Below are 14420 nucleotides of genomic sequence, written 5' to 3' on the forward strand. Positions count from 1 at the left end.
CACATGGGCATAGTAAGCTGGCTGATGTTGACTTCACCGGATGGATCATGAATCTGTCGGATGCTGTATCATAGATGATACGGGTAGCCAATGCATCGTCGAACTCATCTGGATTCTGGAACATGCTGGAATTCCGTCTTCGTGAACCTCTTTCTCAATTCCTATACATGATGCAGATACAGGAGTATCTTGGAGTTTTTGGTTGTCCATTCTCCTCGTACCTGATGTATAAGCAAGTTTGAATCTCCAATTACTAGCAGCTCTTGAACGTTCATGTCAATGGTCATTTTGAGTCCTAAGATACAGGCTTCATATTTTGCCATATTGTAGGTGCAAGGCAACCTGAGTTTGGCGGACACCGGATAATGCTGACCGGTTTTTGATATTAGGACTGCTCCTATGCCAACTCCTTTGAAGTTTGCTGCTCCATTTTTAGAACATTCTCCAAACATCACAGGATTCCGTTATGTCTTCTCCTATGAATGATACGTCTTCATCAGGAAGATACGTTTTCAAGGGTTCGTATCCTCCATCCACGGGGTTTTCGGCAAGGTGGTCTGCCAGCGCCTATCCCTTGACCGCTTTCTGAGTTACGTAAACAATGTCAAACTCACTCAACAGGATTTGCCACTTGGCTAGCTTGCCGGTGGGCATGGGCTTTTGAAAGATGTACTTCAAAGTATCCATCCTTGATATGAGATATGTAGTATAGGCGCATAATTAATGTCTCAGCTTCTGAGCTACCCAAGTCAAAGCACAATAGGTGCGTTCCAATAGAGAATATTGGGCATCGTACGGCGTGAACTTCTTACTGAGATAATATGTGGCTTGCTCCTTCCTCCCGGTTTCATCGTGTTGCCCCAAAACGCAGCCGAAAGCTCCATCTAACACTGCAAGGTAGAGTAATAAGGGTCTACCTGGCTCGGGCGAGACTAAGACTGGTGGTGTTGACAGGTAGTCCTTGATTTTATCGAAAGCCTTTTGGCAATCATCAGTCCATTTGGTGGCGGCGTCCTTCTTTAGCATCTTAAAGATTGGCTCACAGATAATTGTGGACTGTGCTATGAATCGGCCGATGTAGTTAAGCCTTCCCAAGAAACTCATTACATCCTTCTTGTCCTTTGGCGGTGGTAGTTCCTGAATGGCTTTGACTTTCGATGCATCCAGTTCTATTCCTCGACAGCTTACAATAACCCAAGCATTTCCTAGCACGAACCCCAAATGCGCATTATGCGAGATTTAGTTTCAGGTTTTATCTCCGCAGTCTATTAAAGAACTTCCTTAGATCTTCTATGTGGTCAGTGGCCTTCTTGGAATTGATAATAACATCATCCACATATACCTCTATCTCCTTGTGTATCATATCATGGAAAATGGTAGTCATGGCCCTCATATAGGTGGACCTTGCATTCTTCAGGCCGTATGGCATCATGTTGTAATAGTACACTCCACATCTCGTAATGAAAGCCGTTTTCTCAGCATCTTCCTCATCCATCCAGATTTGATGATAACCAGCGAAGCAATCTACGAATGACTGTAGTTCATGCTTGGCGCAATTGTCAATCAGGATGTGTATATTTGGCAAGGGAAGTCGTCTTTCGGACTAGCGCGGTTGAGATCTCGGTAGTCGACACAGACTCTAACCTTCCCATCCTTCTTTGGCACTGGAACAATGTTGGCTAACCATGTCGGGTATTCTACTACCCTGAGAACCTTAGCCTTGACCTGCTTGGTGGCTTCTTCCTTGATTTTCAAACTCATATCAAGCTTGAACTTTCTGAGCTTCTTCTTTACCGGTGGACACATTGGATCGGTTGGCAGTTTGTGAGCAACAATAGACATACTCAGACTAGTCATGTCATCATACGACCAGGCGAATATGTCCTCATACTCTTTTAGAAATTTTGTCTATTCTTTATTCTCTGATGGCGATAGGTGAATGCTGATTCGCGTTTCCTTGATGTTTTCTGCATCCCCTAGGTTGATCATCTCGGTCTCGTCCAGGTTGGACTTAGGTCTGTTCTCAAAGTTCTCAACTTCTTTGACAATCTCGTCAGGTATGTCATCTTCCTCTGAATCAATGTCCGTTTGTTGCGTTGTCTCATTGCATGTCACAGTCATTGGTTCATCAAGACAAGTAATAATAATGCTGTATGGGTAAAGTAAGGAGAGATAGCAATAAATATTAATTCATAAGAAAAATCAAACTTGCTTTTGGTAGATTGAATAACTGTTTTGAACATCGAAGATCTTATTGCGGGAAAAAATGCAGAAAGAAAATCATTTAGTAAGTAAAACAGTGAATAATACTTGTTTTAGCCTTGCTACCCCGAGGCTCGTCGGGCGCTGGTTGTCCTGATGGTCCGATTCTTGAGATGTGCCCCTCTGTTTACAGCCTATATGGAAGGGCCTTCCTCCCCCTCCTCCTCGAGAATAACACAACAGTCCATATCATTGTCCTCTAGAAACAAGTTTTTCACTGTTGCAAGTGCTTCTTCTTCATCTGACCCATAAATTATGTCGGCCTGTTGGAAGGTCTGCTCCAGATGTGGTATTGGCTGCTCTAGTGGATAGTAAGGACCGCGCTATGTTGGCGACCAGTTATTGAATTCTTCCCAGGTGTATTCATACCCTAAACCGAAGGTAGTGCCATGTTTCTTGAGTTTTATGGGTTTAGAGATTCCTTGGAGGTTCTTGCCGAGCCCCTTTCCAGGTTCGTACCCACTCCAACTCAGTATACTTTCGATTTTGCTATCTTACGATTTGTCTTTATCGATAGCATTGACCCGCTCAATGTGGTAGTAACTTTCGATTTTACTTGGTACGTATGCTTCATTTAGCACCTTTAACAAAGCATTCTCGTGCGTCTTAGAATTTTGCAGCAAAGAGAGAATGGATATTTGTTCTGGCGTCTTGTTTAACTAGTCGATGACCAATTATTCCTTGGCCTGTATTTTCCTCCAAAGGTCGTCCGGACCTGTCTTAATGAGGGGTTGCCGATTAGAGGCCTACTTGCTTGATTCAGCTAAATATTCAGGGGTATAGACTCTACCAGTTCTTGTCATATCCTGTGCTGCAATAATTTCTTCAATCCTGACCTTGCCTTTCCTTCTCGCCTCGGCTGTATAGTCCCAGGGTACATCATTTGTATAGAATGGTGGCATGGTAGACATTGCCATTAGGATTGGTGCGGCTATCCTTATTTCGAATGGAACATGTGCCTAGGGTGGCAAGACTGCAACCTCAAATGGTGCGGGTGCATTTGCCAGAGACGCGAATTCAACCTCAATTGGTACCTGTGTCTTTGAGGATGCGCTGCTTCAAACTCAAGAGGTATAGACATATTCACCTCACTATCCTTAGACGGTTGGATCTAGACTATGATTGGATTGAGTGTAATTGTCGGTTTCTTCGGGTCATCGCCTTCTACGATCATCTCGATTGATCCCTCGGGATCCGAGTCATCTTGTACCTCAATCATGTGGATACCTCCACCCTTATGGTCAGGCAGAGGGTTGTTGCGGACGTTCGGAGCGGGTTCCTTTGCCACAATGATTTTGTTATTAATCAAAGACTGTATCTTGTCTTTCAAGGAATGGCATTCATCGATGGTGTGCCCTTTCATGCCGGAGTGGTATGCATTGGACTTGTTTAGAACACCCACTGAGAGGGATTCTCAGGGGTTGCAGCAGGGATGGGGGTGACATAACCAGCAACTTTGAGCTTCTCATACAGCTGGTCGATGGGTTCAGCGATGGAGGTATATTGTTTTGGAGGACTGCGATCAAAATTAGGTCGGGTTCTAGGGAAATTTTAGCTGCAGGGGGTGATTGATAATGGGATAGTTGAGCATTATAAGTTTGGTAGACATGAGCGGGTTGGGAGTATCTGGGTGAAGTAGGAAATGATTGATAAGTTGGTAGCGGAGCTTGGTATGAGGGTGAGGGTGCTTGGTAATTTGGAGTTGGCTGGTATGTGAGTGGAGGTGTTGGGTAAGTTTGGTATTTTAAGGGAGACTTGGTCCTTTGTGAAACCATCACGGCCCCTACGTCCCTTTTCTTGGACACACCACCGGACTGTAAAGCCTTATTTGTAGTTTGCAAGGCCTCGAAATTTGTAACCATACCACTTTTAATACATTCTTCAATTCTTTGACCTAATTTGATAATGTCGGAGAACTTGTGGTTCTCATCATCATCAGGCATTCATAATACTGCGGGTCCTGAGCCTGGACAAAGAACTTGTTCATTTGCTCTTCTTCTAAGGCGGGTCTGACCTTAGCAGCTTCGGACCTCCAGCGAGTAGCATACTCGTGAAACGTCTCCGTGGGATTCTTCTTCAAATTCTAGATATAGAACACGTCTGGTGCGTTCTCTATATTAAACCTGAATCGGTCCATAAAATCAGACGCCATGCCTACCCATCTTGACCACTTCTTGGGATCTTGGCTAATGTACCAAGATAACGCATCTCCTTTCAGACTCCTCATGAACATCTTCATGCGGATCCTTCATCCTTCCCTACTCCAACCAGCTTGTCACAATATGTCCTCAAATGGGCCCTTGGATCACTCGCACCATCAAACATTTCAAACTTAGGAGGTTTGTACCCCCCAGGTAGTTCGACATCAGGCTGTATGCAAAGATCCTCATAGCTCAGCCCCTCGATTCCTTTGCTTCCTTCAACGCCCTAAATTCGGCTAGTCAGTTTCTTAAGTTCCTCCGCCAAGTTCCTGATAAGCAGATCCTTTTCCTCAGACTCATGTGTGCATGAGATAGGTTGGGTGCATTGTGGCACGGTCTCCACGTAGATAGGAGTGTTATGGTGGCCTGTTGTATGGGTGTGAAAATGGTTGTTTGTGGAGTTCTGAGGTAGTGGAGTGTTGTTTGGGGTATGGCAGGTGTTATACTAGTTCTTTGGTGGAGCTGTGTGATGGTGAGGTGTGGGATGATTCTGCTGTTTTGGGATATTTTGAGGAGGTGTAGGGTTTTGAGTGTTGGGGAAGTTGATATCTAGGGCGCTGAGGGAAAATGACAGGTTTGCCAGATTTCGAATCTGATTGAGCTGTTCTTGAAATTTCAACAGTTTCTGTTCAAGTTGTGACACATTCTCGTTAGGAACCCGAATAACCTGGCCATTAGTGGCCTCTACCTGTTCAACTGTGTTCTCCTTCCTGATGTTGTTTAAATCTTCCATTTTTCCTTTGTTATTGCCTTTAATGGGACTAAGTGGAGAAGTGGGTGGAGGGCCCCTGGATCTTGTGAAATAAGATGATGATGCCAGAGTGCACGAACTAACCTTTGGGGAGGGAAATAATAAGAAAGAAAATAAAAACAAAAGGAAATCAAGTCAGTGAGGATTATAAAAAGCATTGCAATATTTAAACACATAGTGCGGGAATGTAAAGCGCGTCCTAATTTGGGAACCTCTTTGTGCCTGAGGTAGGCCTAGAGACAAATTGATTCGGAGAACTTAGAATGCTAAATGCCTCATTTTATTGATAAAATTAGACGAATCCCAAAACGACACCAAATAAGCAAGAAATAAAAGTCACTAATGGCCATTGGCCTTATTACATTCATAAAGCGAAAAAGTAAATTCCTATCTATTTGGTCCCGGAAGGACCTTCCTCAGGTTGAATGCTCTCGTTGATCAAATCCACCAGTTCGCGTAGGTTTACCAGTAAAAATGCCTTTGCTAGGTGTTCCCCTTCATTTCCCTCGATGTTCTAGCAATCGATGACTCTCTTCCTCACCTTTCCTTCCAATTCCAAAAGGTTGTATTCCAGATACTCTAGCTTCTCGCTGGATCTGGCGGCCCTCTCTTTCCATTTGTTGATTTGGTCATTTGACGGAAGATTCCTCCACCAGTCTAGCAAGAGTGAGGGTGTGCTAACTATACCGAAGCTGGGAACCTCGTTCTTCATTTTCTACAAAGCAAAAAGGACTAAGACCATACCCCCACCGGACTCGACTATTTAACATCAACAATTAGTATGAAGCATTTAGTTCTCCAAATAAATGCACACAACGTGATGATGTCCGTTTGGGTTTAGGGAAACCCAGTGGACTTTTGGACAAGGCTATCTTAAAGGATCATTACATGGACAACATAACTGACCTGGCTAGGTTTGACCATGATGCATGCACAATTTAAACAGAGTAAGGTTTCTATCGGGTTTTAGACTGGTACCCTTGAGCAGACAACTCAAGGGGGAAGGCACGGAACTGTCGACTGCACCGCTGATCGACTAGTTTTACCGTAAATAAGCCTTTATGAATTTAGGGGGTAATGATATAGGAAGGGCGCAACCACTCATCAAGCGTTGCTATAGTATTTGTTTGGCACGAGTGGAGTATGATGTTGAGCATGATTATGCAATAATTAAAAGCATGTTGACATGTATTTGCACGTTAAGAAAGCGATAAATACAGCAGTTTCATAATTTAGAGCAGTTATAAAGGAAGAAAACAAGGAAGATATGTCAGTTTTGATCTAGAAGAAAAAATTAAAAGCTTAAAGAAATTACACAAATAATTTCACATAGGGAGGGTACAAATTCACAAAAACGGTATGAAATGGTAAAAGCCTAAATATCCCCAGCAGAGTCGTCATGCTGTCGCGCCCCCTTTTTCCTTCACAGAATCGGGTTTATGACATTTTTTGGTTGGGACAACTCTTTCCTTTTGGAAAAGGGGTTTGCATTTTTGAAGAGTCGCCACCTAACAATTTTAATGTGCGTTAGGGCACCTATAGAGTTCATTTCTAACTATGTTTGATAACCAGAGACATGGTAAGGGCTTGAAATTATCCTAAGGGGAAGGTGTTAGGCACCCCTCAGGATCCACTAGTGTGGTTCCCGTCCAAATAGTTTTCGTGAATTTGTGCAATTAGCAAATAGACAAGTAGAGCTCAAATAATAGGGGATTTAAGTTTAGATACACAAGTGTTTGAAAAACAATTAAGGCAAAGCAAGATTTTTTAAAAGAATTACAATCTAAGCATAAGGAGGAGGGGGGGGGGGATGTCCTAGGTTTGTTTATAATATGGATCACGTCAATGCAATACCCGGTATGACACTCCTCAAAGAGGGGCTACACGTAGTATTAATGCACCAGTCATCATATCCATATCTACCCTTTCCCACCCCGTGAAGGTAATTAAAGCGAGAGTTGGTCTCGACCCCTATTGCATGCTGTTACCCGTCCCCTCCTATCAGTCCCGGAGGAGTTTAGGACTCCTATCCTATAAAGGGGGTTCTAGGCAGACCCTCAGGTTTAAAGGCAAAATACTAGGCGACAAACAAGAACACATAGGACTGCATTTAGGGGGAAAACACAGAAAAAAACAAATAGATGGCCCATATATACCTCCGCAAGTAATGTACATAGACAGCATGACTCGTACATAGATAAGGTCCGAATTCAGGTCCTAAGCATGGTATCTAAGTAACAACATCAGAATCAGATTTATTACATGACTCAGAAAAGAAGTCTGAATCAGTATTGCCTACTGATTTTAAAAGTTGATAATTAAGCCGCATACATAAAGAAGCATGTTTGTAGTTTTGACAATTTTAGAACCTAAGGCTTGCCTTGGTGTAGAATAGTGTTCCGGTTATCAGAGTTACTTAGGGAAGACTGTTTGAATTGTATTACTAAACATGTTGTCCTAAGTGTTCAGAATTCCGGGATTATTACCATCTAGGTTAATCCCTTTTTTAATAATTAAACTAGAGATGCCTAAGCGGATGTGAATGCAATTCTAAAGGCATGATCTCTGATGCACAAAAATGCAGAGTGATGTATACGCAGGACCTGAGCAGGATTCTTTCTAAATTTATAGGCATTATATACTTTCAGAATATGCAGAAGATATGAAAACGACTTGTTTATTAGCGTTGTTTATATCCTAAGGCAGGATCTCTAAGTGTACATGGAAGCGCATAACATAATAGTAAAGTGCTAGTTATTAGCAGATTTTAACACATGATTTTATAAGGATGCACTTGCTGAATCAATAAACATGGGTCCTAAGAGTATGATTTCTAATACATGTATGAAACCTAAGCATGGTTTCTATTGCGCAATTAGGAATAGAAACTTAATAACATGTTTTCTACCCTTAAGAACTATAGCATGCATATTTACCCCATCCCTTTTCACTAGCCACCCCAATACTTGTTTACAATAGGTTATTGAAATGAATTACATAAGTAGAAATTAAAAATAAGAAGTTACACTATAGGAAGCCTGATTAGGACTTCCTCCCTGAGTTATGTAATAAACCACCTCAAGTGCCAAGATTGTTCCATAGCTTTTCTCATATCTGGGAGTGTCAGAGTTCCCTAAGGATCTCAAGGGATCCCGGGCAGTGGTCAAACCCAGATTTCATAGCCAAGACAGAGTAAGTGTAGTGTGGAAAGGCCAGCTTTCATGTGTCCAAGTTTACAGGGAGCTCAAGGGTCCCAAAGCAAGGCTCACACAAAAGGGGAAGAACCTAGTGGTCTAAGAGTATATGTGAGAGTGCTTGACATAGATTTAAAAGAGTTGAGTTGGATTTTTTTTTTTTGAAATAGCATGTTTGAAATAAGTTTGCAAAGCAACAAAATAGTTGGTTAGGGAAAAACAGTTTTGAAAGGAGAAGGGAATATGAGCAACAACAACTTGGAACAAACCAGCACACACAGAACAAGTTCAAAGAATAGGATCATTTAAACATTCACAAGCAGGGAAGTAAGGGGTTGGGGACACATAGAGCCCAAATCAGAAACACATAAACATGGATGAGAAGAGAAGCATATGGACCAGCAGGTACAAAGAACAAGTAGCAACTGATTGGCCTCCAGAACATAAAACTACTACTTAAAAGTGTTAACAAGGGAATCATGCCTGAAATTAGAATAGTAATGGGCAATAAGACATAAAGACAGGGTATGGGAGTAGTCATGTTGAGGACAGGGGTTTATTACACATAATTAGTCATGCTACTTAGTGTTAATCAAGTATATTAGGAGTCTATGATACTAACATGGCATACTAGTTGAGGGATGTAGACAAGAACTCAAGTAGACATGCTGATTACACTTGAACAAGAGAGGGTAGAACTAAGCATGCTGAATATTGCAGTAAATAAGAAGAGCAATTAAATGCATAAGCCATTAAATTAGTGCAGAAGGAAACATGGATTAACAGACATGGAACACATAGAGTTGAGTTTCAGAATTGAACTAGGAACATACCGGTTAAGGAAGCAAAATGCATAAAGTGAAGCAAGTAGAGTTTCACAGTCTAGCCTTGGCTTTCAGCCGGCTAGACAAGCAGTTAGCACAAGTAGCGGAGGGAGAAGAGAGAATCTTTATGTGTGTGTGTGTTTTTGAACTATTTGTTCATGTTAAAAGTGAATCAGAATGGGGGTTTTATAGCATTGAGTAGAGTAAAACATATAAGGCAAAGGAAATCAAGAGTTCACAAATAAGGCAAAGAGACAAATCAATCGGTCAATTAGGGCTTAACAAGATCTATTAATAGGCAGGATTCCGGGAGAGACTCTTCAAATTAGGGAGAGATCAATTATCAGCCAAATTAGGGTCTAAATAAGGTAAGGAACAAATTATAGGCCTTTTTCATAAGTTAATTATAGTAAATCAACACCTAGAAATCAGGCTAATAAACCAATTAAGGCAAGTGGTACCAGTCATGAGTCATAAATAAGGAAAGAAATAAGAGAGAAGTACAAATCTAGGCAAATATATATTTGAACCATAATTAGGGAAATAAAATCATTGAATCCCTTTTACTAACGAATAACGGGCAAAATATTGAAATAATCAGTGAAATAAGCAGAAATCCTAGGGATTAAAACATAGATATGAAGAATCAGTCGAACAAGTAAAGAGAACCACCGTCAAACACTTTAGAACAAAACCTTAAAGGGATGAACCCTAGTTTGAAAATACTTGAAGAAGAATCTTAAAGGCATGTCAACATATAAAGATTCGAACAAACAGAAGTCATAGAAGTCAAAACCTGAAGTATTGTAGTGTTTAAAAAAAATCGATCAGTAGTAAAGGAGTAAAAGAACCCAGAAGAGTAGCCATGGAAGTTTTTTGATAAAATGTTTCAGATACTTAGAGGCTCGACCAACAAAACCCTAATATAACAAAAATGTCCAGACATCGAGTAACTAGTAAAGAAGTAGAGGAACTTTTAGGAAAATCAACGATGAACTCAGGATCGTTCCAGATATACGGAGATCTGAACCGATTAAAGTCCATACATTGGGTTTCTTGAAGAAAAGAGAAAGGGTAAGAGAATCTAGCCTTTGAATCAAGGATTTGAACCGTAAAACATCGTAGAAAGCACTCACAGACTATAGACAAACTCTTGGAGAGTTTTGAATAAGATCTGGACTAGATCTCTTCGAGATCCTTCCGTGAAATCACAAACACGAGCAACTAGGAGACGTAGGAGAAAAGTATATGTCTAAAACAACCATGGGAATCCATGGATCGAGTGAGGATCGAAGGGAATATGGCTGGTTTTGGGTGGCGGTGACTAGGGTTTGGTCTAGGTCTCAAAGAGAGAACTGGAGAGGTGAGGGAACGAGGGCGGCGGGGTGTGGTGAGAATGAGTTAGGTTAGGGGGGGGGGTCGTTTGGAAATAAAAAGGAAAGGGCTAACGTGGACCGTTGATCTCAGAGATCAACGACCACGATTAGAAGAGGTTCTGGGTCGGGTAAGGCTAGATAGGAAATTGGGCTGGGGTTTGGGGTCTGATTTGGCTACAATTGAAAGCCAATTTGGCAATAATTTTAATAGCTAGTTTTTCCTATTTAAATTTTAAAAAAATAGTAGATAACTTCTGAAAAATAATTTAAAATGATAAAATGATTTATAATTCATAATTAGCAAGTTAGAAATAAAGGATCCAATTTTATGCAAATTAAACATAATTAAATCATAAAAGGGCTAAAATTGTAATTATGTGCAATTTAGCTTTAAAAATACTAAATGTATTTATAAAAATATATAAAAATTACCTTAGCCATATTTTCGCATAAATATAGAAATCCAATAGACTAATTATCAATACAATAATTTTGAAAATAATTATTGGGCTCAAAATTTTAATTTTTTGACTTTTCTAAAAACATAAATCGAGGTATTCCGATTTAGTTTATGTCGAAACTCGTATAATAATGCATATTAGTTTTCTTGAATGTGTTTTCACGTTGTTTTGTATTTTTTTGCGATTAAATTAGTATGTTATTTTTATCCGTATTAAATTATTAGTATATAAAAAAATAGTAAAAAGTTGAGAAATAATTTTTCTTGTTAATAAAAATGTTCATAAATTTATTTTACTATTATATATGCAATTTCGTGAATATTATGTTGTTAAAATATGTTTGTTGTTTTTCTTTAGTTTAGATTATTTATTCGCTTAAAGACTAGTGCCCTTATAGCGTAGTAAAATATAGAGCCTTACAACGTAGTAAAATATAGAGCCTTTTAGCGTAGAATCTCTGTAGTTTAAGTATCTACTAACTACAAACTATGTCCAATTACATTTTACAAAAATTAATTATTTAATTTATAAAACAAACATACAGAACTATGAAAAATATTTAAATTGACATAGATATATATACTCGGCCTCAAATATCGAGCGTGGAACTCATAGATATATATGCTGTCCAATTAAAAATTAATTATTTCATTTATAAAACTAACAAAATTCTAAAAATATTGAAATTGACACACATAAGAATTCAGGATAGCTTGGTACTACTGGGCCTCAAATATCGAGCTTGGAACCCATAAATATAGGGATTTCGACACAGTTACCCACAAAAACAAAACTATTTACTCTTGTCTACCCATTTTTTTTCTACCCATAAACTAATTCATTTCCTACCCATAGTAGGCTTTGTGGGAAATTTTTTCTTTATTCTCCAATTCCTTTTTATTTCTATGCTTCTTTTCTTCTTTTTTTTCTTTTTTTTCTCCTTTTCTTTTTTCTCGTTTTCTTCTTATTTTTTTTCTTTTTTCCTTTTCTAATTTCATTTAATTTATTTTTTTATATTTTTTTTCTCTTCATAATCTAATTTTATTTATTGTTTTAACTATGTTTATTATACTTTTTTATATTATTATTAAAGAACAATCAAATTGTGTACCAATTAAATGTAGCTAATACAACCAAAAAATAATTAACTAACATATGACCAGTATAGTATATAGCTATACCAATAGGGTATACAATTGTACGCAAAAAGTTAAAATATTTTTAATTCAATCATTAAACTGAAATAATATCATTTGTCAATCAAAATTTCAAAAAATTCTAAAAGGATCTATTTGTAAGAGTATACCGCAACATTATATAATACTATAATATATATTGTTTGCATTTTCAATTTGCCCCTCACACTGGGTAAAAGCTTAAAGCAAATTAAAAGGGAAAATGCAAGTGAATTTACGGGTAATAAGTATACTATTATAGTATATTGTATACTACTATAGCATATTGATTTGTATTTCTTCGTTTAGACACTATTTGTAATATTTATTGACAGCCCATGAAATTATGACACCAGTTCTGGGTGGATTTTTACTTCGAATTCGTATTTGAATTAAGTTAAATTGTTAAATTCTTTCCTTCCGCATTTTTTTTTCCGCTGATTATCTTATATCAACTGGTAAATTGTTAAAGGATAAACGAAAAAGGAAAAATAATCAGTAATGTTGGCTTGCCTAGCGGGTTCAATGTTAGGTGCCATCACGATCCCGACAGTGGAAAATTCGGGTCGTGACAAGTTGATATCAGAGCTCTAGGTTGCTTAGGTCTCACAATTCACGAACAAGCTTAGTAGAGTCTGAGGGATCGATACGGAGACGTCTGTGCTTATCCCCCAGAGGCTACAAAGTAGGAACAGTTTCACTTCTATTCATCTCTGTCGCGCAATTTGATTTCTCAATGCTATTTGGACTCCTGCTATGTTCTTTCATAGATGGCGAGAACACGTACCGTCTCAGCAGCTGATTAGCAGCCCGAGCCCCCCAGCGGCAGCTCCTACGAGTGGTAGATGATGAGGCCGAGGCCGTGCTCGAGGCTGAGGCAGGGGCAGAGCTCAGCCTAGAGCAGCAGCACCAGCGGCGGAGCTTCAGGTAGAGTTTGATGATGAGGTTCCAGCCCAGACAATTCCAGCGGGCTCAGCTCAGGTCCCAGAAGGGTTCATCGCTACCTCGGTACTCCAGGATGCTCTGGTCTGCCTAATGGGCCTTATGGATGTGTCATTCAGGCAAGCATACTTCCTGTAGCACCAGCCGTCTCTCAGGCTAGGGAAGGAGCACAAACTCTCGCTACTCGCACTCCGGAGCAGATGGCTCCCCTGTTCCAGACTCCAGCAGCTCAGACAGTTGGAGTAGTCCCACCAGGTGTTGTAGCTCAGATCGGTGATGGATCGACTATGTCTCAGATGCTTTGTGGAGATTGGACAGATTCACCAAGCTCTTCACTAATACCTATGGAGGTACATCGTTAGAGGATCCCCAGGATTATTTGGACAACTATCATGAGGTTTATCGAAACATGGGGATAGTGGAGACCAATGGGGTCGACTTTGCTACTTTTCGTCTGTCAAGTTCCGCCAAGTAATGGTGGAGAGATTATTGTTGGGCCAGACCCTCTAGGTCACCAGCTCTCACTTGGGACCAGATCCCGCAGATATTTCTCGAGAATTTCCTTCCCGTCACTCTGAGAGAGGAGTACCGCAGGCGGTTCGAGCGTCTTCAGCAGGGTTCTATGACTTTCATATAGTACGAGACGAAGTTTATTGATTTGGCTGGCCATGCTCTTCGTATGCTCCCCACAGAGAGAGAGAGAGAGAGAGGGTGAGGAGGTTTATTGAGGAACTCGCTCAGCCTATTAGATTGCAGATGGCTAAGGAGACAGGGAGTGAGATTTCTTTCCAGGATGTGGCCAATGTGACCAGGCGGGTTGAGATAGTTCTAGCTCAGGGGAGAGATTAGGGGTCTGACAAGAGGCTTCGTCATTCTGGCAGATTCAGTGGTGCCTCGTCTGGAGGCACGAATTCTTTTGGTAGAGGCCATCTTTCCAGGCCATTCCATTTAGCACTTCAAGCTTCTCACGGTGCTCCAGGTGGTCGTGGTTCTCATATGCAGTATTCTGATCAACTGCCCTACAGTGCACCACCAGCTCCAATCAATGCACCTCCCCTCCAGAGTATTCAGGGTGGTTACTCAAGCCATTAGGGTCAGTTTCAGGGTCAGCAGTCTTAGTAGCCGAAGTCTTGTTATACTTGTGGTGACACGAGGCCTATTGCTAGATTTTGCCCTCGAGCCTTAAGCAATTCTCAGCACCAGGGTTCTCATTCCATGGTTCCAGCACCGGGTG

The sequence above is a fragment of the Nicotiana attenuata genome, unplaced genomic scaffold (genome assembly GCF_001879085.1).
Source record: "Nicotiana attenuata strain UT unplaced genomic scaffold, NIATTr2, whole genome shotgun sequence".
Classification (NCBI taxonomy): Eukaryota; Viridiplantae; Streptophyta; class Magnoliopsida; order Solanales; family Solanaceae; genus Nicotiana; species Nicotiana attenuata.